This window comes from Otolemur garnettii, unplaced genomic scaffold, assembly GCF_000181295.1.
Source record: "Otolemur garnettii isolate 467f Iridium unplaced genomic scaffold, OtoGar3 scaffold00001, whole genome shotgun sequence".
Lineage (NCBI taxonomy): Eukaryota > Metazoa > Chordata > Mammalia > Primates > Galagidae > Otolemur > Otolemur garnettii.
The window spans coordinates 4893679-4918762 of NW_003852396.1; the positions used below are offsets into that span (position 1 = coordinate 4893679).

Consider the following 25084-nt stretch of genomic DNA (forward strand, 5'->3'; position numbering starts at 1 on the left):
GCGTGATGCCATGGCACTCTACCCCGGGGGACAGCTTGAGGCTCCGTCTCAAAAAAAAAAGGTAGTAATAATGCTTTTGTTACTTGGCTTGAGTCAGGGCTATGAACATGCCTATCACCCCAATAACGTTCACTGTAACCTATGGTGGGTTTTTACCCTTTCTTAGCGTTCACTGTAACCTATGGTGGGTTTTTATCCTTCTTAGTGTTCACTGTAACCTATGGGGGGTTTTTATCCTTTCTTAGCGTTCACTGTAACCTATGGTGGATTTTTACCCTTTCTCTCCTCCCGTCTCTACCTTGTTTGATCCAGTGTCTTTTACTTCCCCCATGCACTTCTGCGCCCATTGGTCAGTTTCAATTTATTAGACAGTACATGTGTTATTTTGTTTCCATTTTTTCCATGCTTCACTCACGATGATGTCTCTAATTCCTTTGAAGTTGGTGCAAGAGGCATTAATTCCTCCACTTTATGGCTGAGCAGTACTTGGTGGTCTCCATATACCAGATTTTGCTTATCCTCTCATGAATTGATGGACGCCTGGGTTGATCGCATAGCTTCACAATTATGAATTGTGCTGCAATAAACATTTGAGTACAAGTGTCTTTCTGATAAAATGACTTCTTTGTCTTTACATAGATACCCAATAGTAGGATTCCTGGATCAAATGTTAGATATACTCATTTCTTTAAGGAATCTTCATACTGTTTTCCGTACAGGTGGTACTAATTTGCAGTCCCACAAACAATGTTCAAGTGATCTTTTCTCTCTTTATCTGTGCCCATATCTATTGTTTTTGTACTTTTAAATAAAAGCCATTCTAAAGGGATTAAGTTGTTATCTCATTATGGTTTTAATTTGGATTTCCCAGATGATCAGTGGTGCTGCACATTTTTTACTACATGTATTGGCTATTAGTCTTTGGTTGAAAACTCATATCTTTTGCCTCCTTTTTAGTAAGTTTACTTTTTGTTTTTTCCTTGGTGATGTATTTGAGTTCTTCATAGATTCTGGATATTAGCCCTTCATTGGATGTGCAGATAGTGAATATTTTCTGCCATTCGTTAGATTATCCTTTTGCTTTGTTATTTCTTAGCTGTGTAGAAGTTCTTTAATTTAACTAAGTCCTATTTATTTTTGTTGTGTTTGTCATTGCCATTGTCATCTTAGACATAATTTTTTTTCTAGACTGAGATCTAGAGGAGTTTTTTTATATCTTTTTTCTGGAATACTTACAGTTTCATGGCTTTCCTTCAAGTCTTCTTTCCATGTTGAATTAATTTTCATGAGTGGTGAGATAGAGGGGTCTTATTTTATTCTTCTGTGTGTAGTTATGCAGTTTTTCCAGCCTCATCTACTGAAGAAGGGCTTTCCCTGCAGCGTGCATTGTCCGCTTTGCCAAAGATCAGCTGGCTGTAGGAAGACGGTTCTATATCCGGGTTCTCTATTCTGGTCCATTGATCTCTGTCTCCTTTTGTATCACTACCAGGCTGTTTATTTTATTATAGCCTGATAGGTTAATTTGAAGTCTGATGATGTGATGCCTCCAGCTTTTTTTTTTTTTTTTTTTTGGTTCCTTTCTTCTAGCATGGAATTATTTTGTTTTCCAAATCTGTGAAATAGGCCATTGTTATTTTGATGGGGATTGGATTGAATCTATAAATTGCTTTGGGTTATATGGAGATTTTAAGAACGTTGACTGTAGCAATGAATGAGCATCACTGTTTTTCTATTTGTGTGTATCCTCTGTGATTTATTTTCTCAGGGTTTCATGTCCCTCCCCATAGTTACTTTACCTCTTGGTTAAGTATAGTCCTAGGCAATTTATTGTCTTTGTAGCTACTGTGAATGGTCCTGAGTTTATATAGAAATGCCATGGATTTCTGTACATTGATTATATAATCTGAGATTTTGCTGGATTCATTTATTAATTCCAGTGGACTTGTGGTGGAGTCTTTTGGGTTTTTAAGAGACAAGTTTCAGTTTTGCTTATTTCTTGAGTTGCATACATTTTATTTCTTTCTCTTGCCTGCATGCTCTGACCTGGACTTCCGACACAGGATGAATGGAAGTGGTGACAGTGGAGTGGCACTGTGTCCTGTCCCAGGTTTTAGATGGGATATTTTTCCCCGTTCAGTATTATGTTGCCTGTGGTGTGTTTATATACAGCTTTTATAATTTTGAGATATTTTCCCTCTATACCCTCATGAAAGGCTGCTGAATTTTGTTGAATGCTTTTTGTGCATCTATGAAATAATCATACAGTCTTTGTTTTCACTTACGTTTAAGTAATGAATCACTTTTTTGGTTTCCGTATGATTAACATCATTGTATCTTTGGATTGACGTTCACTTAGTCTTGGTGGATTAACCGGTTATTTTTTCTTGCACTGTTGAATTTGTTTGCTGGTATTTTCTGGAGGATTTTTGCGTCTATATTCATACTGGATATTGGTCTGCTGTTGTTTTTTGTTTCTTTATTTTCTGTTGTTGTGTCCTTCCAGGGCTTTGGTATCAAGAAACTATTGGCTTTGTAGAATGAATTACAGAGGATTTCCTGCTCAATGTTGTGGAATGATTTCTATACTATGGATGCTAACTCTTCCTTGTAGGTCTGGTAAAATTTGGCTGTGAATCCATCCAGTCTGAGGTTTTAGGGTTTTGTTTTTTTTCTAAAGCATTTTATTACTGCTTTGATCTCATTGCTTGTTTTGTTGTCCGTTTGGGAATCCTGGTTCTTCCTGAATGAGTCTTGGAGTTTTGTGTTTCTAGGACTTTGACATTTCCTCTGTATTTTCTAGTTCCTGTGTGTAGATATTTTCTTAGTATTTACAGGTGATATTTCTGTACTTTCAGTTGTATTATCTATTTTTTTCATTTATAATTGAATTTGTTTATTTTTTTCTCTTTAATTTATGATTAATCTACCAATAGATCTATAGACCTGTTGTTTGTCTTTTCAAAGAACCTCTTTGTGTTTCACTGACCTTTTCTTTGTTTCTTTTCCATTTCATTGGTTCTGCTCTGACTTTGTTATTTATTCTTCTTTCTTTCATTTCATTCTTTCTGGTTTTTCATTTGGTTTTCGTTTCCTAGCTGCTAGGAAATTCTAGATTGTTAATTTGTGATATTTTTGACTTTTTGATGTGGGCGCTTAGGGCTATGAATTTTACCCTTAATTCCACAGATTTTCATAGTGTGTGTACCAGTGGTTCTCAACCTTCCTAATGCCGTGACCCTTTAATACAGTTCCTCATGTTGTGGTGACCCCCAATCATAACAGTATTTTCATTGTTAGAATTTTATGGTTGAGGGGTCACCACAACATGAGGAGTTGTATTAAAGGGTCACGGCATTAGAAAGGTTGAGAACCACTGGCACTGTGTACCCTTTGTCATTATATTCAATAAAATTTTTGATTTCCATTTTTACTTCATTTTTGACCCAATAATCATTATTGATCCAATAATTATTTAATTTCCGTGACTTTATACAGAATTGAGTCTTAATCTTAGAACTGATTTCTATTTCATTCCACTATGTTCTAAAAAGGTATAATGTAATTTTGATTTTTTAAAAATTAGTTGTAACATATTTTGTGGCCTAGAATATGATCAGTCTTGGAGAATGTCCCATGTGCTGATAAGAAGAAAGTATGTTCAGTATTTCAGAGGATTTAGTAGTCTGTAAATATGTTAGGTACATTTGTATTATGGTCCCATGTTTCTTTATTTATTTTCTGCTTTGATAATTTGCCAAGATCTAATGGTGTGATATTGAAGTCTCTAACAATTATGATGCTACTATTTATTTTCTTGTCTAGCTCTAGTTACCGTTTTCAATGTATTTGGGGACTCAGGTGTTGGGCGCATATGTATTTAGGATTTATTTTTGTCTTTTTGTTGGAGCGCTTCCTTTGCCATTATATAATGACCCTCTTTGTCTTTATCATTGTTAATTTAAGGTCAGTTTTGTCAGTTATAAGACTGGCTACACCTGCTCTCTTTCAGTTGTCATTTGCATTGAAAGGAACATTATTTTCCACTTTTTCACACTGAGCTTGTATGTGTCCTTACAGTTTAGATGTGTCCCTGGAGACAACATATACTTGGGTTGTATTTTTTTTAATCCTTTCAGCAAGCGCATGTCTCTCGAGTGGCACATTTGAACAGTGAACATAAAGAAATAGAACTGCTGCATAGGATGCAGTTCTGTTCATTATGTTGTGTATTTCCTTATTGCTTTGTATTCTTTCTTGTGCTGTTCGTTTACAAGAGTTGTGAGCTTTAACTTTTTTGCATGATTTAACATTGCTGGATATGTGTTGTTCTGATTTGTGTATAATGAAGTTCTGAGTATTTCCTGCAGGGCAGATTTGGTCATGACGAAGTTCCTTAGTGTTTGCCTGTCTAAAAAAGTCTTAATTTCTTCATCAGTTGTTTTGCAAGATACAAAATTCTGGACTGGCAGTTCTATTTAAGATGATTTAAAATAGAGCTCCACTCCCTTATGGCTCGTAAAGTTTTCACTGAGAAATCTGCCGCTAGCGTGATAGGTTTTCTTTTATAGCTAAAGTGTGACTTATATCTAGCTGCTTATAGAATTTTCTCATTTATTTTGTATTTGACCAGGTTCACTATGTCTTGGAGATGTCCTATTTGCTATGAATCTCCCCAGTATTTGATTTGATGACTATCTTGTACCTGGATGTACAGAGTTCTTGTAGTATCAGGAAACATTTCCTCAATAATTCCCACAAATAAATGTTCCATGCTTTGGCTCTTTCTTCTTCTCTCTCAGGGATATCTATAATTTATGTTACTTTGCATTATATTGTCTCATATCCCTCTAAGTGATTACTCTGCTATTTCCTTTTTTCTCCTCTGCTTTTTTAAAATGACTAGATTACCTTAAGAGTTTGGTATTCAAGCTCTCTTTTTCCTTCTTGGTTTAGTTTGTTACTGAAGCTTTTTGCTATGGTTTGGCATTCCCGTCTGACTCTGTCATTTCTTTATGTTCTAATCTTCTTGGTTGTTCAGTGAGATGCTTTCCATGTACTGAGTTGTAAACCATCTGGTATCTTTTTTGTCTGTCGAGGTCTTATTCGAATCTTGTGCTCCTTTACCTTCAATTAGTTAACAAATGCAGAAAAGAGAGAGGATTGTGCATGATTTTTTGTGGCTAGTCTTAGATCTCACACATATCATTTCAGTCCAGAACCAAGTCACATGGCTCCATGTTAAACACAAGAAGACTGGAAAAGTTTTCCAGCATTTCCAGTGAGACTGGTGAGCATCTAACCAGTCTTTGTCCACAAAGATAAACAAAAACTATCAAAAATAACTTTGTGTTAATGATGACATAAAAGTATTATAGTAACTGATTTTTTTGGCACCATGTGTTAAATAAGCTCTTAAGATACACTTTTTGTTGATTAATTATGGTTAAAATTGTTCAAGGCCAGTTCCATTGGTTATATAGAAATACATCCTAAGTCCCTCAAAGAAAATTTAGCACAATGAAAATAGCCAAATAAGTTTTAAATTAAAAGGTTTCTGTGAAACAAAAGAAATAATCAAAAGAGTAAACAGACAACCTACTAGTTGAGAGGCAATATTCACAAACTAAAGGACAAGCACCAGAATCCACAAAGCAACTCAGCTCAAACAATTCAAAAATCAATCAAACAAACAATCCCATGAAAATTGGGTAAATGACATGAGAAGACATTTTTCAAAAGAAAATATACAAATGGACAACAAACACATGAACAAATGCTTAACATTACTAGTCATCAGAGACATGCAATTAAAATCACAGTGAGATACCATTTTAGCTTAAAACACACACACTTACATTCATGCACACACTCAAACACCCTCACACACGCACACTCTCACATATACCATGGGGTACTACTCAGCCATACGAAAGAATGAACTTTAGTGGTAACAGGGTTTGAATGGAGTCCATCAATCCCAGTGAAGTAACTAAGGGACAAAATAATAAATGCCACACATCTCAGATAGAAGTGGGAAATAAACTTTGGCTCAACAAAAGACATGCAGAGTGGTATAAAGCTATGGTTCCCAGCCCCTGGGCCACACACCCATACCAGCCCATAGCCTATTAGGAACAAGGCAGCACAGCAAGATGGCAGCAGAGGGTGAACAAGTGAAGCCATTTCTGATTCACAGCCATTCGCATCCTGGCAGCCCTGCCTGAGCTCCACTTCCTCTCAGATCTGCAGAGGCATTCAATTCTCACAGGAGCTGGAACTTTGCTGTAAACTGCATATAAGGGACTTGTAGCCACTCTCCTACGGGTATCTAATGCTTGATGATCTGAGCAGCCGAGGCCGTGATGCCAGCACTGAGGAGTGGCTGCAAATATCGTGAGCAGACAGGTCTCACTACACAAAGATGATAATGACTCAGTTGCTTGCAGACTCATATTATAACTACACCCCCAGTACTCAGTCAGTGGGAAAATGTCTTCCATGAAACTGGTCCCTGGTAGCAAAAAGGTTGGGGACTGCAAGTATGAAGGATGTTGGAGACTCAGAAGAGGGGTGGGAAGCTCAAAGGCTAAGGGATAAAAAATAACCTATGGAGTACAGTGCTAAAAATCCATGTGATGGAGGGATGGGAAACAGCTCAGCCCTCACCATTACACAATATATAGGTGTAACAGAAAAAAAAATAGAAGAAGTGGAAGAAACAGCTTTGTTCAAGCAAGTTGAAATCAAATGTAAAATTTTGGTTAAATTAATTACTCATTTTTCATACTATCTTATTAGGAGAATTTAAGACTTTCTTAGTAGAACCCTTAAATTTTAACCTTAATGGTAAGTTTTATAAATTAAAGTTGTATTTATATGCAAATCAATTTAGTTATCAGAAGATGTTAAAATATATTTCTCATAAAGTAGAATTGAGGAAAAAGCCACCCTCATCTAGGACACAAACTTATTTAAAAATGAATTTTATTTTAAGACATTTCCAACAAGGAAACAATAACTGTCATGACTTAATGCATGGCTATAAATGACCAAGCAATGACTCAATAAATGCCCCACAGAAAGGAAGCCTGGAATCCTTAAGTGAAAGGAAGATTCCTGCCTCCTCCCTCAGCTATCCTCCACCTCTGCCTGTCGGAGTGCTGGGATTACAGGCACTAAACATTGTGCCCAGCCAGGATTTTTCTTCTAATTCTAAAAGTTCACTCATCCATGATAGTATAAAATGAAACTTTAGTCAAGTATTTTTAGTTTCTCAAGTATCACTTTTTATAAATGATACTCTTGTTTTTTATTTCTTCTGGAAAGTATATAGACTTTATAGCTAAGGTTTTTGGGTTTTGTTTTTTTTTTTAGAGACAGAGTCTCACTTTGTCACCCTCAGTACAGTGCTGTGACACCACAGCTCACAGCAACCTCAAATGATTCTCTTGCCTCAGTCTCCTGAGTAGCTGGGACTACGGACGCCCACCATAACACCCAGCTATTTTTTGTTGCAGTTTGGCTGGGGCCGGGTTTGAACCTGCCACCCTTGATATATGGGGCTGGCACCCTCTCCCCTAAGCCACAGGCATCTCCCTATAGCTAAGGTTTTTTAAAATACATTTTTTTACCAGTAATACAGGGAGAAAAAAAATTTATTAGTTATCTTTTATTGCTGTGTAAAAAAATGGAGTTGAATATTTAGCAACATCAAACAACCAGCATGCATTTTCTCATAGTCTCTGTGGGCCTGGAATCTGATTGTGGCTTAGCTGTTGTGATTCTGACTGAAAGTCTCCTGTGACGTTGTAGTCACCATGTTGATTATAGCTCCATCCTCATCTGAAGGCTCTATGGAAGGAAGAACCACTTAACACTCACTCCCGTGATTGTTAACAGTCCTCAGATTCTTGAAATACCAAACCAGACATTTCAGTTCCTCACAATAGGGGCCTCTCTATACCTAAAAAAAGTGTTCCAAGATATGGCAACTGTCTTCCTCCTGAGACAGTGAGGAAAGAGAGCGCTTAGTGGCGAGAAGCTGCATTACTTTTGTAACCTGATACCAGAAGTGACATGCCATAACTTTGCTGAGTGAGAAATAAGTCATTAAGTCCACCTGACAAGAGGAAAGAAATTAACCTCAAGCCCTAGAAGCATGGAATAGAGGTGTTCATCAAAAGAATGTGTGTACATATTTTTAAAACAACCCTAAGTGGCTATGGGGTGTTTGAGCCAGTTGTCAGGCTAAAAATGGTAGAAAGGGCATTTTCACTATACATTAATATTTTGAAATACATTTAAAACAAAGAAAGCAAAAACAGACATAAAAAATATTACATTCATTGGAACAAGGAAAAACTATTAGACTTGGAAAGAGTGAGGAATGGCACAGCCAGCAAAGGTCTTCTTCCTCAGGCTCAGGGAAAATGCCAATTTCCTTAAAGTAAGCAGTACAGCTTGAAGAGAAATGTGTACACGATTGTTCTTAATAAGTATAAAATCAGCCAATTGGCTGAAAAAGGCAGTGCAGAAATGGACAAATGACTGAGAGATTTCAAAACATTTAAAAAAAGAGGCACTAAGAAAAAAACCACTCTGATAAACCATATTTCTCTTTTTTTCAATTTAAGTTTTTGTTTGTTTGTTTGTTTTTGCAATTTTTGGCCAGGGCTGGGTTTGAACCCACCACCCCTGATATATGGGGCCAGCACCCTACTCCTTTGAGCCACAGGCACCACCCTCAATTTAAGTTTTTTACTGAGATTCTGACTGAAAATGATGCAGGATGAAAGAGGCAAAAGCTTCAGAAATTCATAGGTTAAAATCAAATTTCTGATTTAGACTTGGCTCTGTGAACAACTCAGATCTCCCAAATGGGAAATAGTGTTGATATACGCAAATAACATCCCCTCAAGTCAGGTATTACAGACAAGGATGTAGCTAAGAATGTTTTAAAGAAGCACTACAAATCAAAATAGACATGACGAGATAACAGAGGATGATAAGAAATATATATCAGAGCCCAAAAACAAATGGCAGAGAAAAAGAAAACCATTAAAGAGTTAAAATCATTGTTAGTAGTAATTTGATTGCAATTAGAAAGATAGGAATTTAGCTCTCCAGCTTGAAACCATAAAATGAAAAATTGATATAAAAGCCATTCCAGAGATTATAGACAAAACTTAACAAGAAAAGAAAAGAAAAAAAATTGTTATGCTTCATTAGCATGAGAATAGAACAAATGAAAAACAAATTTTTCTGAAAAACAAGGTTTTGAACCTGAAAGTTTAAAAGGCCAAATGAGTCTCAGGGGAAAAAGAAAAAAAGGTCAGCAGCATGATTGACTTCAAGATACAGCCACCAAAAATTTTAAATTGAAGGGTGGGTAAAGAAATCTGTGGGCATCCAGGAATAAAATGTCCTGTGGGCATCGAGTCATGTCAGACGAAGAAAGTCAGGCTGGCGACGGACTTCCTGGGGGTCATGGTCAGTGTTATCAGACAGCAGAAGAATATGCACAATGCTTTCCGGGAAATTCATAGTGAGGGCCTAAGTTGATACCCAGCCAAGTTATTTTTCAATTGAAAATGCAAAACAGATATTCTTAACCACATAAAATGACATGCAGCTATTCTTGGTAGAAAGTAAAAACCTTAAAAATGAAAAATCACGGTGAGATGTATCAGGCGTGTTTCATCTCATAAGAATAAGAACAAAAAATAAGAAACTCTGTGAACTATGATTAACAAGCAAAGATAATTTAGGAGGTAAGCACAGAGGCACATGAGTGGAAGTGTTAACTATTTTTTCATTTCAAAAAATTTAGATGGTACAAGTGTTTTGTTTTTTGTATTTTGGGTTCTTTTTTTTTCACATGGATAAATTTTATCATGCTGAAGTTGGGGTTGTGTGTGTGCCCATCACCATATTAGTGGACATTGTATTCAGCAGGTAATTTTTTTATTTCTCACCCACCTCCTATCCTCATCCCTTCTTCATTTCAATTTCTATTATATCACTCAACCTTTGTATAGAGAATCCACAGATCATTTCTAAATTGAAATAATTCTCTTCCGAAGAAAGGATTCTCTTGAGGTATCAATCTGACATTTCACAAACAAAAACTAACAGCGTTGTAGTTTCAGCCAACTTATAGGTATCTCTCAGTCTGTTGATAAAAGATCTGATAAAGGCAAAAATACCCTCAAAACATTGCTCCTATGAGAAATTAACCTTGTGTGTGCTGGTATCTGATAAGGACATGCATCTCAAAGCTTTCTGCTTGTCATAAAAGGCGTTTGAGTAATCATCACCAGGATATTTGTGATGATTTAGTATCTTATACCACTTGAAGTCTATCTCCATAGGAACACAATCCATCAGACTGAAGGGGATGAAATGTAAGGACACAGCTTTAAACAATGCATCGTCATAAGCAGTAGATAAAATTACTACAGGATAAAGAATTAAAAATATGGCTGGATGTACCTGAAATATACCTTCTGGATGTGGAGCTTGAAACCGAACCTCTTTAGAAATAGAGAACTTGCTGATTACACTTGCCTGAGGACTTGGAAGCCCTAAATTAACAAATGGAAATTTCGTAACTTGGCTTTTTGCAACTACTTTTTTCCCCACATTTCTGTTTGTATTGAAACATTGGCTTTGCAGCAACAGGCAGAATAACATTGTCACTTAACGGGCGAAGATGGCTGGGAATCTAACAGTCAGCAGTAAAGGATCGCTGTGTGAAGTGTGGCCAGCCATCACAGAACGCGTGGTGTTCAGGCTAGCCCCTTACTATTTATGCTGTAATTTAGCAAATCTTACCCCTCTGCTTTCCTCAGCCTGACAACCCTTTCTTTCTCTTGTTCTGTTTTAACAATTTTCAGAACATAAGATTTGGAACCTGAAAAATATGGTCGAAATCAACTACTTATTATGTGGCTAATTTCACAGAGATTTCATCTCAGGATATTAGAGTTTTCCTCTTTCAAATGGAAATAATTATATTGTTGATCTAAGAAAATTAGATAACAATAATATCCAAGTATGAAAGTACTTTATAAAATGTTAGAGAGGAAGAAGAATAGTAATATTTATAATATAAAAAGGAATCCTTTCTGATCTCTACAATTTAAAAATAATGACTATTTAAGTATTATGAATAACTATACTGCATACAATTAACATGTAATGAGTTTCATCAATACATTTTATATGTTTACATTGTATAAACATCTTCAGCTTTGAAGTCAAACACATTTGGATGCAAATTCCAAACAGGAATTTTTTTTTTATAACCTCACTGTGCAATTTCATTCTTAGAGTTTGATCAAGCTTTATGTGCTTTTACAAATGTTTGCACATTCATTATAACAACAAACACAAAATTCTGACAATAATTTAATCTAGTTAACTGTCATTCATTTATTTTCATTTTTCTTGTTGAATAAAAGTTTTGAGTGCCAGCAATATAATTGGTATAGAGAAACACATTTTGGATATTTGTATGTAATATTTTATTGTTTCTGAAGAAAATAACAACAGCAAGTTTATCTAGGCGTGAAAACAATTGTCAGTGCACACCCTTTGTATGTGTGCCACTTTTATTTGATGTAGAATTCTATGTATATATTTTTCCTTTGCTCAAATGAAGCAACATCTAACATGTTCAAAGAAAGCAAATCAATTTATACTGAACTCATTCTTCTAAAAATTGGGGGGGGCTGTACATATTTTGCAATATTTCTTTTTAAATATCAAGTTTCCTGGCACCAAAGAGTGCTTAATGAATGGGTAAAGAAGAGATTAGAAAATGCAAGAGAACCGAGATTTTCCTATCAGTAGTTTCCAAGTAGTAACACAATATTACCTTCTCACTTTTCTTTATTGTATGTTATTTTTAAAATCTTAAGAATGTTACCAACTTTTAAAATTTTTAAATAATGCCTGTGTTTGACATCATTTTCTTTGGGTCTGCTTTAGATGATGAAAACAAGATATATGTATATCAAACAATGTCGTTCAGTGTTTGAGATATTTATTTTCCATTACATATATCATACCTTACAAGTCACTCTTAGTCCATTACAAATTATATTTAGGTCTCTACAATTTACTATGATGATTTTATTTTCTGGAAATACCTTCTTTTGGAAATTTACCTTTACTTACAAAGAGAGAGAGCAATAATTTTGAGCAAAAATAGAGCAGAGCAGAAGAAAAAGTAATCTTACTATTTTGAGGGATGTTAAGGTGAACCTGTTTGTATCCTTACAGAAAGCGTGGACTATGGGCCAGTGTTTGTGCAAGAACCGGATGATATCATTTTTCCAACTGATTCTGATGAAAAGAAGGTAGCACTGAATTGTGAAGTACGCGGCAACCCGATTCCCAGTTACAGGTAGAAATTCACTAATAATAATTTTACTTAGCCTTAAAATTTTTCCATCAACGATATTCTGACATTCCCAGAGAGTATTGTAATGTCTTAAGTAATTTTTACATATTTGTCTCCTGATTTTTCCTAAGATGGCTTCGAAATGGAACAGAAATAGACTTGGAAAGTGATTATCGCTACAGTTTGATCGACGGCACCTTCATTATAAGCAACCCCAGTGAAGCAAAGGATTCTGGTCATTATCAGTGTTTGGCAACTAACAGCTTTGGAAGTGTTCTTAGCAGAGAAGCCACACTGCAGTTTGCCTGTGAGTAAAGAACACGATTTTTCTGTATATATGTATATAGTGTATTTATACAGCATGTATTTAAAATTTTAGTTAAGTAAACTTAAAATATCAAATATTAAAATGTGACAAAACCGTGATGAGGATTAGAACTGTGCAAACAATATAGTTATTTCCTGGCATATCTTGAAATCCCCTAAAATATTTGCTGTCTTCAAAATAACCCTATGTAGTAGTCTGGAAGGTTAAAAGCTATTCACAAAAGCAGATACAATTTCAGAAATCAAATACCTTTTGCTATCTGAGTCGGCCTGCTTCTTGAAATATTTACTTATCTGCTTTTATTCTTCTGCTGCGTATTATAGTCATATTATAGTCACTATTTGCTATAAATTCTTTAGAAAATAAGATAGAATATGTTCTAAAAATTCTAGTTATAATCACACAACCAAATAAATGCTTCTCAAATGCTAATATTTACGATTCTTACTACAGCTTCCAGGTGTCCCAATATATGTATTAAAAATATATACCATGTGTGTATACATACACATATGCAAATATAAACATTTTCTAAGGTACATCATATATCTGATTAACTAAATATATTAATTTCTTAAAAACTTTAGAAATTATTTTACATATAATGAGAGCTTATACCAAATTGAAAATAGGCTACCAGGTAAAACTTTTTAATACTATCCCTTATTAAGTAATCCTACTTAAATTTAAGTCCTTAAGTTTTAAGGATTATAATCCTTAATTTAATCCTTAATTTAATCCTTAAAAATTAGAAATAAGGGCCAGGCATATTTATATTAATAATTCATATATAATTACATTGACTGCATAAGTGATGGTGCAATATTTTTATGTTAAAATTACACCTTGAAGAGTGTCACAATTGGTGGTTTTTCTCTGTATAATCTTTTTCACAAATATCTTTTCGAATTAAGCCAGAATTCAGACACCCTATTAAATAAGTGTGAAATATAAAAAGAAATAATAAAAAATGGTAAAAGATACAGAACATTGAGGTAGGTTATCGAAAAAATTTAAATATCATCTTTTAAATTAGATTCATCAAAGGAGTTCAGATAGGTACATTCACATATGCCAAAATGCTAAGATAGCAGACACTACACTCTGTTATTTTAAAATATGACATCATTGCTGAAATGATGTGATTCTAACATTTAGCGGACAGTATTAAATTCACCTAGTATGAGTCTGTCCTAATTATATTCATAGGAGAAAGCACCAATTTTATTTTATTGTATAATAGATACATATCTAACTGAAGAATCAAGTTACCTATATGTTATCAAGACCATATTTATGAAATATACTAACATTGAAATCTATCCTATTAGCATCATCTTTCTTTTGCATGAAATTACATCTCCATGTGTATATATGTATAGTGCATATACACACTTTTCTTTTTTTTGTTTTTTTTGTTTTTTTTTAGAGACAGGGTCTCACTTTATCGCCCTCAGTAGAGTGCTGTGACGTCACAGCTCATGGCAACCTCTAACTCCTGGGCTTAGGCGATTCTCTTTCCTCCTCCTCCCGAGTAGTAGCTGGGACTATAGGCACCTGCCACAATGCCCGGCTATTTTTTTGTTACAGTTTGGCCAGGGCTGTGTTCGAACCTGCCACCCTCAGTATATGGGGCTGGTGCCCTTCCCAGTGAGCCACAGGTGCCGGCCAATATACACACTTTAAAAAAAAAAATTTTGCCTTTTGAATCATTAAAATCACATGACTTTTTGCAGTTTAAACTTACTTATGTACATATATAAATTTGCATGGTTGGCTAATGAGACTCCTTTAAGCAGAAATATGTTTAAAAATATTCCAGCCTTCCACAAACTGCATTTTGATTTTCTGTGTCTGCTATTCACCATCCAAGCACAGATTCAGCTACTTTTCTCTGACCATAATGTTATAGGGACTAAAATCTAAATGCTAAAAGTAAATACCAGATGATACCAAACAAGTCCTGCTGGTGGGTAGGATGACATCTTTACTAAATCAGATTAATGGAAAATATTTTTTTTAAAAAAATACGTTTTTCAAGTCTCAAGCTTATATTAATAACATATCTTCAGTGAATGGTTCCATGGAAAGCAATGTTCTGGTTTAAATACACAAATTCATTCCTTCCTCAGACCAACAATGAGTTCTTACGTTATCAAACATAAATCCATTTAACAGGTGATACCTCTAATTTAACTCTAATGAGACTTGATTTTGTTCTATGCTGATATAAATATCTATTGCATTTCTTTTATGGCATATATAATTTGATACTCAGTTTCTCTTCCAAACTATAATTATGTTGCAATCTTTTAATAATCCTTGTATGCTTTCTTCATCAACCACCATTTCATAATCAATTTATTTACATCTATATGATGTAACAAAAATAAATATTAGTAACAAAAATAAATATGTCATCTGAGTGTTCCACATTTATTCTCATTGTTCAAATTTAATTAATAAGCCACTTGGTTAATTTTCCTTATGAAAATTTAAGAGTTTAAGAAACATTTGATTTCTTTATAGATCTGGAACATTGGAGTTTATGGCAATTTTATTGTATAATCATTTGTTCTTATTCTCATATTTTCTCTGTTAATAAATTTTTTCTTATTTTTTTTTTTTATTTATTGAGTGCTGTATGGTTAGGACTTAGAAAGCTAAAATTTCTAAGTGAATTTGAGTCAAGACAAACATAATTGTGACTATTGACAAAAGCAGATGGTACCGTTGAGGGTCCCAGCATTTGCAGAAAATGGTTGAATAGTGGTAAGGTAATGAAGGACGTTACTTTCACCTAGTGATATGGCAAAAATAAAACATGTCCCCAGGGTGTTGTCAAATTCAGCTAGTATTTTAAAGTTTTGTTTCTCTTTACTTGTCACCCATCATATAACCAAATTAAAAAAAAAATAGGAAATGTATATTCATATAATTATTTCATTTTATTAATATATTTAATCCCTACCTCTTTCTAAAGGTGAAAGATACACTCAATATAAGGTAAATATCTGAATCAGTAAAGATAGCTCCAGGCAGAATACATTTCATTATAACCGGCCAAGCAAGGGTAGAGCATAAACTCTCCTATCTATCATGACTGAAAGAAATATTTCCGGGCACTCCTAGTGACAAACAAGAGAAACAAAAACATGTAAAGGACTCTGACCTCCCCGACCTCCCCCGAAGAAGAAAATCTTTTCTTACAGACTCTCACAGAATTTCTTATCTGAGGCTTGATGTAGTGACCTCAACTATACTCCCACATCCATTCAATAACAAGTTTAATTAGCCTGACAGAAAGCCAAAAATATCTTTACATGTAACTCTAATTTAATTATAAAGTTATCCACTTTATTTACTGCTGAATACGTATTTTTTCTGACTTTTGATTAGAGCAGCTAATGGATTTGAGCAGCTGTACTTTCTCATCCCCCAGACCTGCTCTTCACAGGTTTAGACGCGTCTACCCAGGAGGAACTTCCATTTGAAGTTCTCCCTAAACGAATATTTATAAATAAGGTTCAGCTTGTTAATCTTACCACTTTAGGTTAGCAGTAATAAATATATACCTTAAAAAAATAATAAAAAATAAATAAATATATACCTCACAAGAGTTCAGTAAAATTTAATGTGGTGGAGAAATCCTGTTTATGAAATAGCTTATCAGTTCAAAAAGAAAAAGAAACAAATAAATGCAAAGCTGTGGTGTCTTTGCTAGTGACTATTAATGATTATCAATAAGATAGATTTTTATAAAACCTATTTTATTCCTGAAGCTTATGTTATCACGAGGACAATTTCCTTACCTAATAAAGTGATTTCTCTTCAGTGAGAAGCAAAAATCCATTTTATAAAACTGTGTCACTCTATTAGCTTATCACCATTCTGATGAGAATTTGGAATTGATAAGGTAACACTGTTCCCAAACATCTTTCATAAATCCAAAATTCATTGCAATCTCTCCAAAGTAGGGGTTTTCAGAAATAATTCTTGCCCCTGACTCAAACGTAAAATGAATCAAGAATAAAATCTCCTCATGCTGTCTCTTGCTTCAAAAATATCTTCACATGCAATTTTTGGTAAATTGATAGCTTATATCTAAATTTGAACATACTGCTTTTGAGGACATTAAGATGATTTAGATCCAGAATGTTACATTAGTTTTCCTCAAAGCAGTTGATAAAAATAACCTCCTTAAATCTTTTTAGAGATTATATAATTTTTGTAGACTTTCTATTTAAGTCCTTTAATTTAACCTTTCATTTTCATGTAAAACTCAAAAATTACTTCTCTGGCTTTTTCACAACTTTTTCTCCTAAAGAAAAACTGACCTTAGACTTAACAGTACATTTTATTTGTGCTTAACATGTAATAAGATTATTCAAATATTAACCAATGCCACAGTGTATACAAAGCTTCATTTATTAGTCAATGAGGGTTTATTCATAATAACTTTAATAAAGCATTTAAATATTAACATGAATGAAAGAATTACAATGATATGGATGAATTTACTTATTGTAAGATTATTAAATTTGTTAAAAATTAATATCTGTAATTAATTAAAATAACAACTAACAAAATAAAACATTATTTAAATACTTGTCTAAAAGGATAGTTACCAAGGTTGTAATCAATGCAGTAACTATGAGTGTGTAATCTCTTGGCAAACTGCACTATGGAATATTTGATTAAGATTACATAAAACAATTTAAAAATTGAAAATGCATAATCTGATGCTGTTTTAAGTTTTAAGTTTTAAGAATAATCAAAGTTGAAATTTGTCATTGAAAATCCTCAAATTCTTAATTCTATGAAATAAATTATAAATATGCAAATATTTAATTTATTAAAGTTCGTCCAATTACTCTCATGACTTTTGAAAATTGTGAAAACTCTGCACTATGCGACAGAGGGCTTCCAGCAGAATGGCTCCGTTTGCCTGGCTCGGCACAGGGCACTTTTTATCCTTGTGCTCATCTTAGTTTTAGAAATACATAAGGTCAGTTCTTCACTCAAGTAGCGTAAGGCAAAAGGAAAGGACCATATCAAGGAACATATAAATCTTCTGACCCCTGGTGCACAAGCATCTTTACCTAATCCATTGCCCTTAGTCCTTAGCAGAGTGTCTTTGGAGACCTTACCCTTGCACAAGAAATTCCAAGATACGAAAGAGTAATGGATGTTTTAAATTTCACTACTAATGTCATGTTAACGTGATAAAATGACAGCCGCATCCTAGCACAATGTGTGATACTAGTGAATATTAAGATACCAAGAAAGCACAAAAAAGGAGTAGAGACTATGAGTCCTTTCTATGATCAAAACCAAAAACAATAATAAGCCACAATAGTTATTGAACACCTGATGTCAGGCTAACTCCCAAATACATCACCACCCCCTCTCATCCTTATATCAATTTTATGAAGGAAGCTCTAGTATTGATCTAATTGTTAAATGGGGATAAGAGAGTGAAGCTGGGGCAGTCAAGGTATTTCTGCAGTCACAGAGCTATTAAGTGATAAAATGCCAGCTTCTACTCAGATGTAGCATTACACTTCATACTTATGATCTTTGATACTGCCTTATTCAACACAAGGTGTACTCTGCATTGCATTTTTTTTTTGCATGTCTGTAATTAATTTATACATATAACTTACTCAATCTTTACTCTCTAGGTATTTGTTCTGGGTGTTAGGGAGCCTATAGCAATGCACGTCCTCATAGATCTTGAGTAAGGTGACCAGATTTTAACATTGGTAAAGTGGGACACCATTGAGGGGGGGCAGGGCCTGACAACAATGCAAACTTTGATAAGCAGTTCTCGATAATCAGTTCTCAACAATTATTTGTTATTATTAAAGTTTAACATTATAAAATTAACAAAAATAATATAAAACGCATATCCTGTCAAAATAGCCACATGGCAGCTGAAAAACGTATATTCCCTTCCTGTTCTCCTGCTGTTCCCTAGCTTGTTGTGCATTTTTTCCAAAAATCAGGACTTTTTAAAAATGCCTTGGGACGCGGGACAAATTGTTAAAAATTGGGACTGTCCCGCCAAAAGCGGAATGTCTGGTCATCTTAATCTTGAGGCTAGTGAATCATTGCCAGTTTTACTTTACCATTATCACTTACTAGCTGTGTGATTATGGAAATTTCTCTGTGTCCTGATGCACATTATCTTTCCCCTAAAGTACCAGAAGCATTGCCTACGTGGCACACTGTCCACTTTTATTTTTTTTTAATATCTCTCCTTTTTACTCCAACCCCTGTGAAATCCTTCTATATTGTTTAAGGAATTGTCTACAGAGTTCTGACCGTGTTGCCCCCCCCCCCAATAAATCTTTGAAGCTTACTAACTATAATTCCATGGGAGTTTGTAATTTTTCTCATTAAGATAGAGAACAGAAGATGATAAAGTGCTTTATCCAGGATGACTCAGCAGGCAAAGTCAAATTAGGGGGTCATTTCAATAATTTAGGTAAAAAAGACTTTAATTTACTCCCTGTGGGGGGCAGAAAAATAAATGAGAATTTGCAAATGATTGACTAGGTGGTAGTGAGAATTTAAAAATGCATGGAAGAGTTAGAATGACATCAAGACTCTGAGTATTGATCAACTCCAGTGACTACACTATTACATAATCATGTCACACAGAGACGTGAACAGGTTTCTAGGAAAATAAAGAATTTCAGCTAGACTTATTCTGATTTTTAGGAGCAAATATCCAACATTTTATAATACTGGTTGTTGCTCAGAAAATACAGGTGAGAACTGGCAATGAAACATATTGATAAGCTCAGTGAAACCCTAGGAGTGTTTCATCAAGGAGCAACTGTGTTAGGAAAAGTGGAGGCCTGATGACCTAAAGTGTAGTAATGGATTTAGTTCCCTGTTAGCTCTGAGGAAGACTGTGAAAGTTGGAAGGAAAACAGCTAGTGAAGGAGATGAGAAAAATATTATCCAGTGAGCGCAGAAGAGAGTTGATAAAAGGCTGGGCAGTGACTCACACCTAGAATCCCAGCACTCAGGGAGGCAGAGGTGGGTGGATTGCCTGAGCTAGAGAATTCCAGCCCACCCTGAGCTAGAGCAAGACCCCCATCTCTAAAAATAGGTGGGCATTGTGGTGAGCACCTCCAGTCTCAGCTACTTGGAAGGAGGAGGCAAGAGAATCACTAGAGCCCAAGAGTTTAAAGTTGCTGTGAGCTATGTGTGACAACACCACACTGAATCCCAGGCAACTAAGTGAGTTGCTGTTAAAAAAGAGTGAGAGAGAGAGAAAGAAAGAGAGAGCTGATAAAATACAGTGAGTAGAGCAAATGCAAATGATGGTCAGAAATGAGGGTAGGGACTGTCACTAATGTCAAATCTTAAAGTAACACTCAAAGAAGACCTTTGGATTTCAAATTCACTCAAGACCAGTTTCAGCAGTGACAGTGACCCAAGGCATTACATTGTGAGAGGTCAAACTGGATGCTGGTTTGGGCCATAACATGGGTGAACACTAGCAGCAGGCTTTGCGGGCAGGACACAGGAGTGAAAATTCACTGGCACTGGGCAGCAGGTGGAGGGAGAGCAGGGGGAGGCTGAAGACCCAGAACAGAGTCTGAAGGCGAAGTGCACCTCTCCTTTCAAGTCCTCCGGTGTCTCATCTTCCAGGAAAACATTCTGCCATAGGGAATACCCTCAATCCTCTATTACGTCAAGTAGGAAAAATTTAGAGTCTAGACCCTCACACTTTGACCTATAAACTTACGTATTTTATGACCATCCAGAGAGCTGTAAAATGTCTAGGCATATTTTCTTCACCCTTCAATACTAATTTTCCTTTCATATGCTCTAGAATCTTGACTTATTTCACATCTATTATTTCAGTAGAAATAGAAATCGTATACCTTTACCATAACTTTGTAACATCCAAGGTAAGAGTCAAACAGTGGTTAGACTGATATTGATCTCACTTTAAAACAATGCAGAAATAGGAGAGGGACTCAGTTACCCTACTTGAAGGCTGGGAGATCATCTATGTGTTACACAGAAAACCTCAACATCTGTGAATTCACAGCCTCAGTGCCAAGGTCATCTTTCTGAAATGTTTTGTTTTGTCTTACTTTTGAGTCATATTTAGTATTTTTGGTAATTTGGGGGGGCCCCCAGTTGGGGTTTCTCATTATAAATTTTAACAAATCATCTTCTGTATCAGACACAGCAGTTTTCTTTTCTTTTTTTTTATTGTTTTTTAATGAAAATTCCCCTTAGCCCACTGCAATGTCAGCCTTGGTTCCAACGATAAAAAATGTTGTATGAGTGTGTGTAGAAAGCTTAGACTAAAACAACCTTGTCATCTTTCACAGTGTTCTTAGGATAGCCTCTAGACAGTGGATGGTCAACTGACGCTATAAAGTTGGGTAGCATTGTATTTCTGGAGGTTATATATGTGATACTCATAGTCTAGTTTTAGACTGAGGTAGAACCAGGCTAACTTCTCTAAGCCAAGGTGATGCTATGGGACGTTAGGGCAAGTTGAGAGTAGACATAGGCACTTAATTCTGGAAAGGATTGGAAGATGTTAAATGTTCTGAGAAATGCAAGCTAAATAAATTAATGTCCTTTGGTCCGGAAAGTGGAAATTATGAAGAATATTAACTCTTTGTCTAAATCAGTTCGTATTCCTACTGACAGGTTTACTGGCTTATAAAATGGTCACAGTGTCACAATACAGTGCATGCTGCTAAAAATGGCCTCAAGGCCGTTAAATATTTGGACTCTATTTTTCCATTTTTATCTACCATTATCAGGTTCTCTTGAACTGTGGAGAGTCCTCAAAGCATTTCTTTTTCATTTGTGATACTGTGTCTTTTTGTGCCGTATTCTCCCTGACCGTTAGGCTGCTGTCCAGCCACCCCCTCTCCTGTTTCTGTCTCTGCCTCTGTCTCTCTCATATGGTCTTTAAATTGATTTCTTTTTATATTGCATTTTCAAAATTTGTGGCAATGGCTTGAACCATTCCAACCACACCTCTGACTCTGTTAGACTGCAAACTTGTCGAGGACGGATTTCATGCCCTATTTTTTTTATGCATTTTAGTTTCATACCCAACCTCTAATATGTAGGTCCAGAACCAACACTTGGTGAATGCTTGCCAAAGGAGTAAATGAAATATCTTTTAAAACTGCAGGCACCACTGCCCTCCCAAAAAATCCTCTTCTGAGGTCCAAGAAGAGTGATTCCTTAGGAGGAATACACAGCCATCTCTGAAAAATATAATACAGGATCATTTTATCAGTTATAAAGACTTAAATAGATGGCATTTATTGAAATTTGAAAAAGACACAAGTAACTATAATAATATCGATAAATTTAATTAACATTAATATCAACATAAGTGTTAATACCTATTTAAAGTGTGGTAATAATAGCTTTTTACATATTATTTTCCTGCTATTGGTAATACCTTACACTCAAAAGAATTCAGTTTTGACTATAAGGCAGATAGAAGGAAACTCTCTGACTTTTCTTTTTAAACATGAATCTAGAATTCTAGCAACATCTCTCTATTGATCCTGTTGGAAATAAAAGTTTCTTATCCATTTCATAGCCTCATTGGGTTATAAACTTAGAGTCAGGATATGGTGACAGAATTTATCAAACTAAGCAACCGAGCTTGCTCTTAAGTTCTTTGAAAATGTACCTGCAAATGTTATTCTATTCCAGTTGTCAACACTCAAGGCATCTACCCACTGCCATTGTCATAACTCACGTCGAAAGCCTCAGACACAGTAATTTTCTCATCGAGTCACTTTTTTAAAAATCTTGTTTATCAGGCCACCACAAGAGTAAAAAGATGGTTTACTTCCTAACTCTTAACAGGTGGAAGAATTTAGAGAATTGTCTTCCCTAAGCTCCTAGGACATTAAATAGCATTTTAAAGATCACATGTGTCACAACAGAATAACCACAAATTTGTCTATCAGCTGTCAGTGAAGAACATCAGACGAGGTCGTTAATATCAATTCCATCTTCATAGACATAGTAAATCCCCCACCTAAGAAATCACCACTCTAACAGACTGATTTAAATTACAATTCATGGAGTTTCATAAATAATCATTAAATTCAGAAAACAACAAAAACATAATGAGACATTTATTAAACAAAATTTTTGAGTTCCTGAATACCAATATGCGAGTAGGTCTGGAAACATGACCAATAATTATTTTCCACCTTCCATTATAAGAACACTAAGAACTGAAAAATCTATCAATGTCTTCCAAATGTGTTTTTCTTTAAAGACACTCTTAAAATATAGGATTATGTCTTTTCCTTTTGAAAACATCTGTGGTAGTAATTTTGTTCATCAAATTTAGAAGGATTTTTAAGAAATCATTTCTTGAAATGTTTTAAAAGTACATTTATATTAAGTGATTCACCTTTTAGAAATGAAAAATCAAGGCATTCATAAACACTAGAATGAAATATTTTACTGTGCACAATTTATTTAAACATTAAAGGTAATTCTATAGTATTTATATTTAATGATATAAGCATAAATATTGTTTAAAGCAATGCTAATAGTAATTGCTAAGATATATTAAATGATTATTATGTTCCTGACCCTGGGCTAAATTTTTGCATGTATTCTCAGATTTAATCACCAACAAAAATTCCATAAATCAGCATTAACTACATTTAAACATTTTGAATATTAAGAGATTGTGTTGAGGGAAATAACGAACTTGCTCTATGTAATATAATTAAATGGAGATGAAACTGAAGTTAGAGGCTTCCTTTGTTTCTGACTCCAGATCCAGCTCTCTTCGTAAATAAAAGGGGAAAAAATCCTCACATGTTAGTAGAGGGTTTGTGTGTGACATCTCTCTAAGTCATCTGAAAACCTGAGGTTATGCTTAGTGATCTCACAGTCTCTAATACTGAGATGAGAAAATCAAAATGAAAAAGTGTAACCTGACTGTGGCCACATGGCTCGGCTTAAAGACTTGACCTCAACCTGCGTAACACATGGGATGGACCCATGCACATTCATGTCATCCTTTTAAAAATTCATACTTCAGTGTATTCGCATGGAATGTCCTGTAGTTTACCTGTTTTCGCTGATTATGTTAGCATGGTATCACATGAACAACACACAGGCCGCCTCTCCTGAAGGACTTTCATTTATTTTTTCCAATAAATCCAGCAATCCATACTTTTCATTAAGTTGATCTTGGATTTTTATGAATGTTTGGGGAAAATAAAAATTGTTCCTGTTTATAGATGAAGTAAAATAAACAGAATTCCTGCAGGTCTGCTCTCAGTGTCGTCAGATCATACTTACTGAGGAAATGCCTTAAGACAGGGGAGAGAGGTCAGTGATGTCGTCCACCAGGGTTGAATCTTCCAGAACGGCTGCGATCCAGCCTGTGGTGGTGCACTCATCGTAAAAGGCTTACCCTTAGAAATTAAGGTCATCCAGATATCCCCCTCCAGTTAAAACTACTGGGGGCGGGATACAATTACGGGAGGGACTTTACCTAACTGTTTATCAAATGCAAACAGTGTAACCTAATACTTGGTACCCTCAATGAACCTGAAACTATAAAAAATTACAAATAAAGTAAAAGGGGTGAGCAGAGGAGAAAACAAAACAAAACAAGAAACTATTTTGTAGCACCTAGAATGTATGACTATTGTTTTTTTATTTTATTTTATTTTATTTATTTATTTTATTAAATCATAGCTGTGTACATTAATACAGTCATGGGGTACAGTGTGCTATTTTTATATACAATTTGAAATATTTTCATCAACTGGCTAACATAGCCTTCATGGCATTTCTTAGTTATTGTGTCTTAACACTATTGTTTTGAGGGTAAACTAAAATTCATTGAATAGTAATACTAAGAACATAGTATTGAATGTTGAATAGTAAAACTAAGAAACATTAATTTAGAATGAAGACAAACACTTTATGACCTGTGTTTCCATATTTTCGAAGTACTAGCAATATTAATGTCATATTAATTATGAAAGCAATATAAAATTAATTATAAAATTATAATATTGATCTAATTACATATAGCATATTTTTTTCTGGCATAACCTGGATGATATTCCACATACAAATAAGTATTTAAATATAAATCTAAAGGAGTATAAAATAAAAATTTAACTGTCGGCCTAGTCTTGTTTATTACCTTTCTAACCCTGGCATCTCTGGATTTTTTTTTTTTTTTTGAGACATAGTCTCACTCTGGCACCCTGAGTAGAGTACTGTGCTGTCGTAGCTCACAGCAGCCTCAAACTCTTGGGCTTAACTGATAGTGTTACCTCAGCCTCCCAAGT

At 34.8% G+C, this 25084-nt stretch overlaps 1 protein-coding gene across 1 annotated transcript in view; it reads left to right on the top strand.

The window, feature by feature from the left end:
* Positions 1 to 25084, top strand: part of CNTN5 (contactin 5) — a 516137-nt gene that overhangs the window by 14710 nt on the left and 476343 nt on the right. The window contains exons 2-3 of the mRNA XM_012801575.1: positions 12286 to 12409; positions 12538 to 12713. The gene's annotated coding sequence lies outside the window, so the exon portion shown is untranslated. The remainder of the gene's footprint in view (positions 1 to 12285; positions 12410 to 12537; positions 12714 to 25084) is intronic.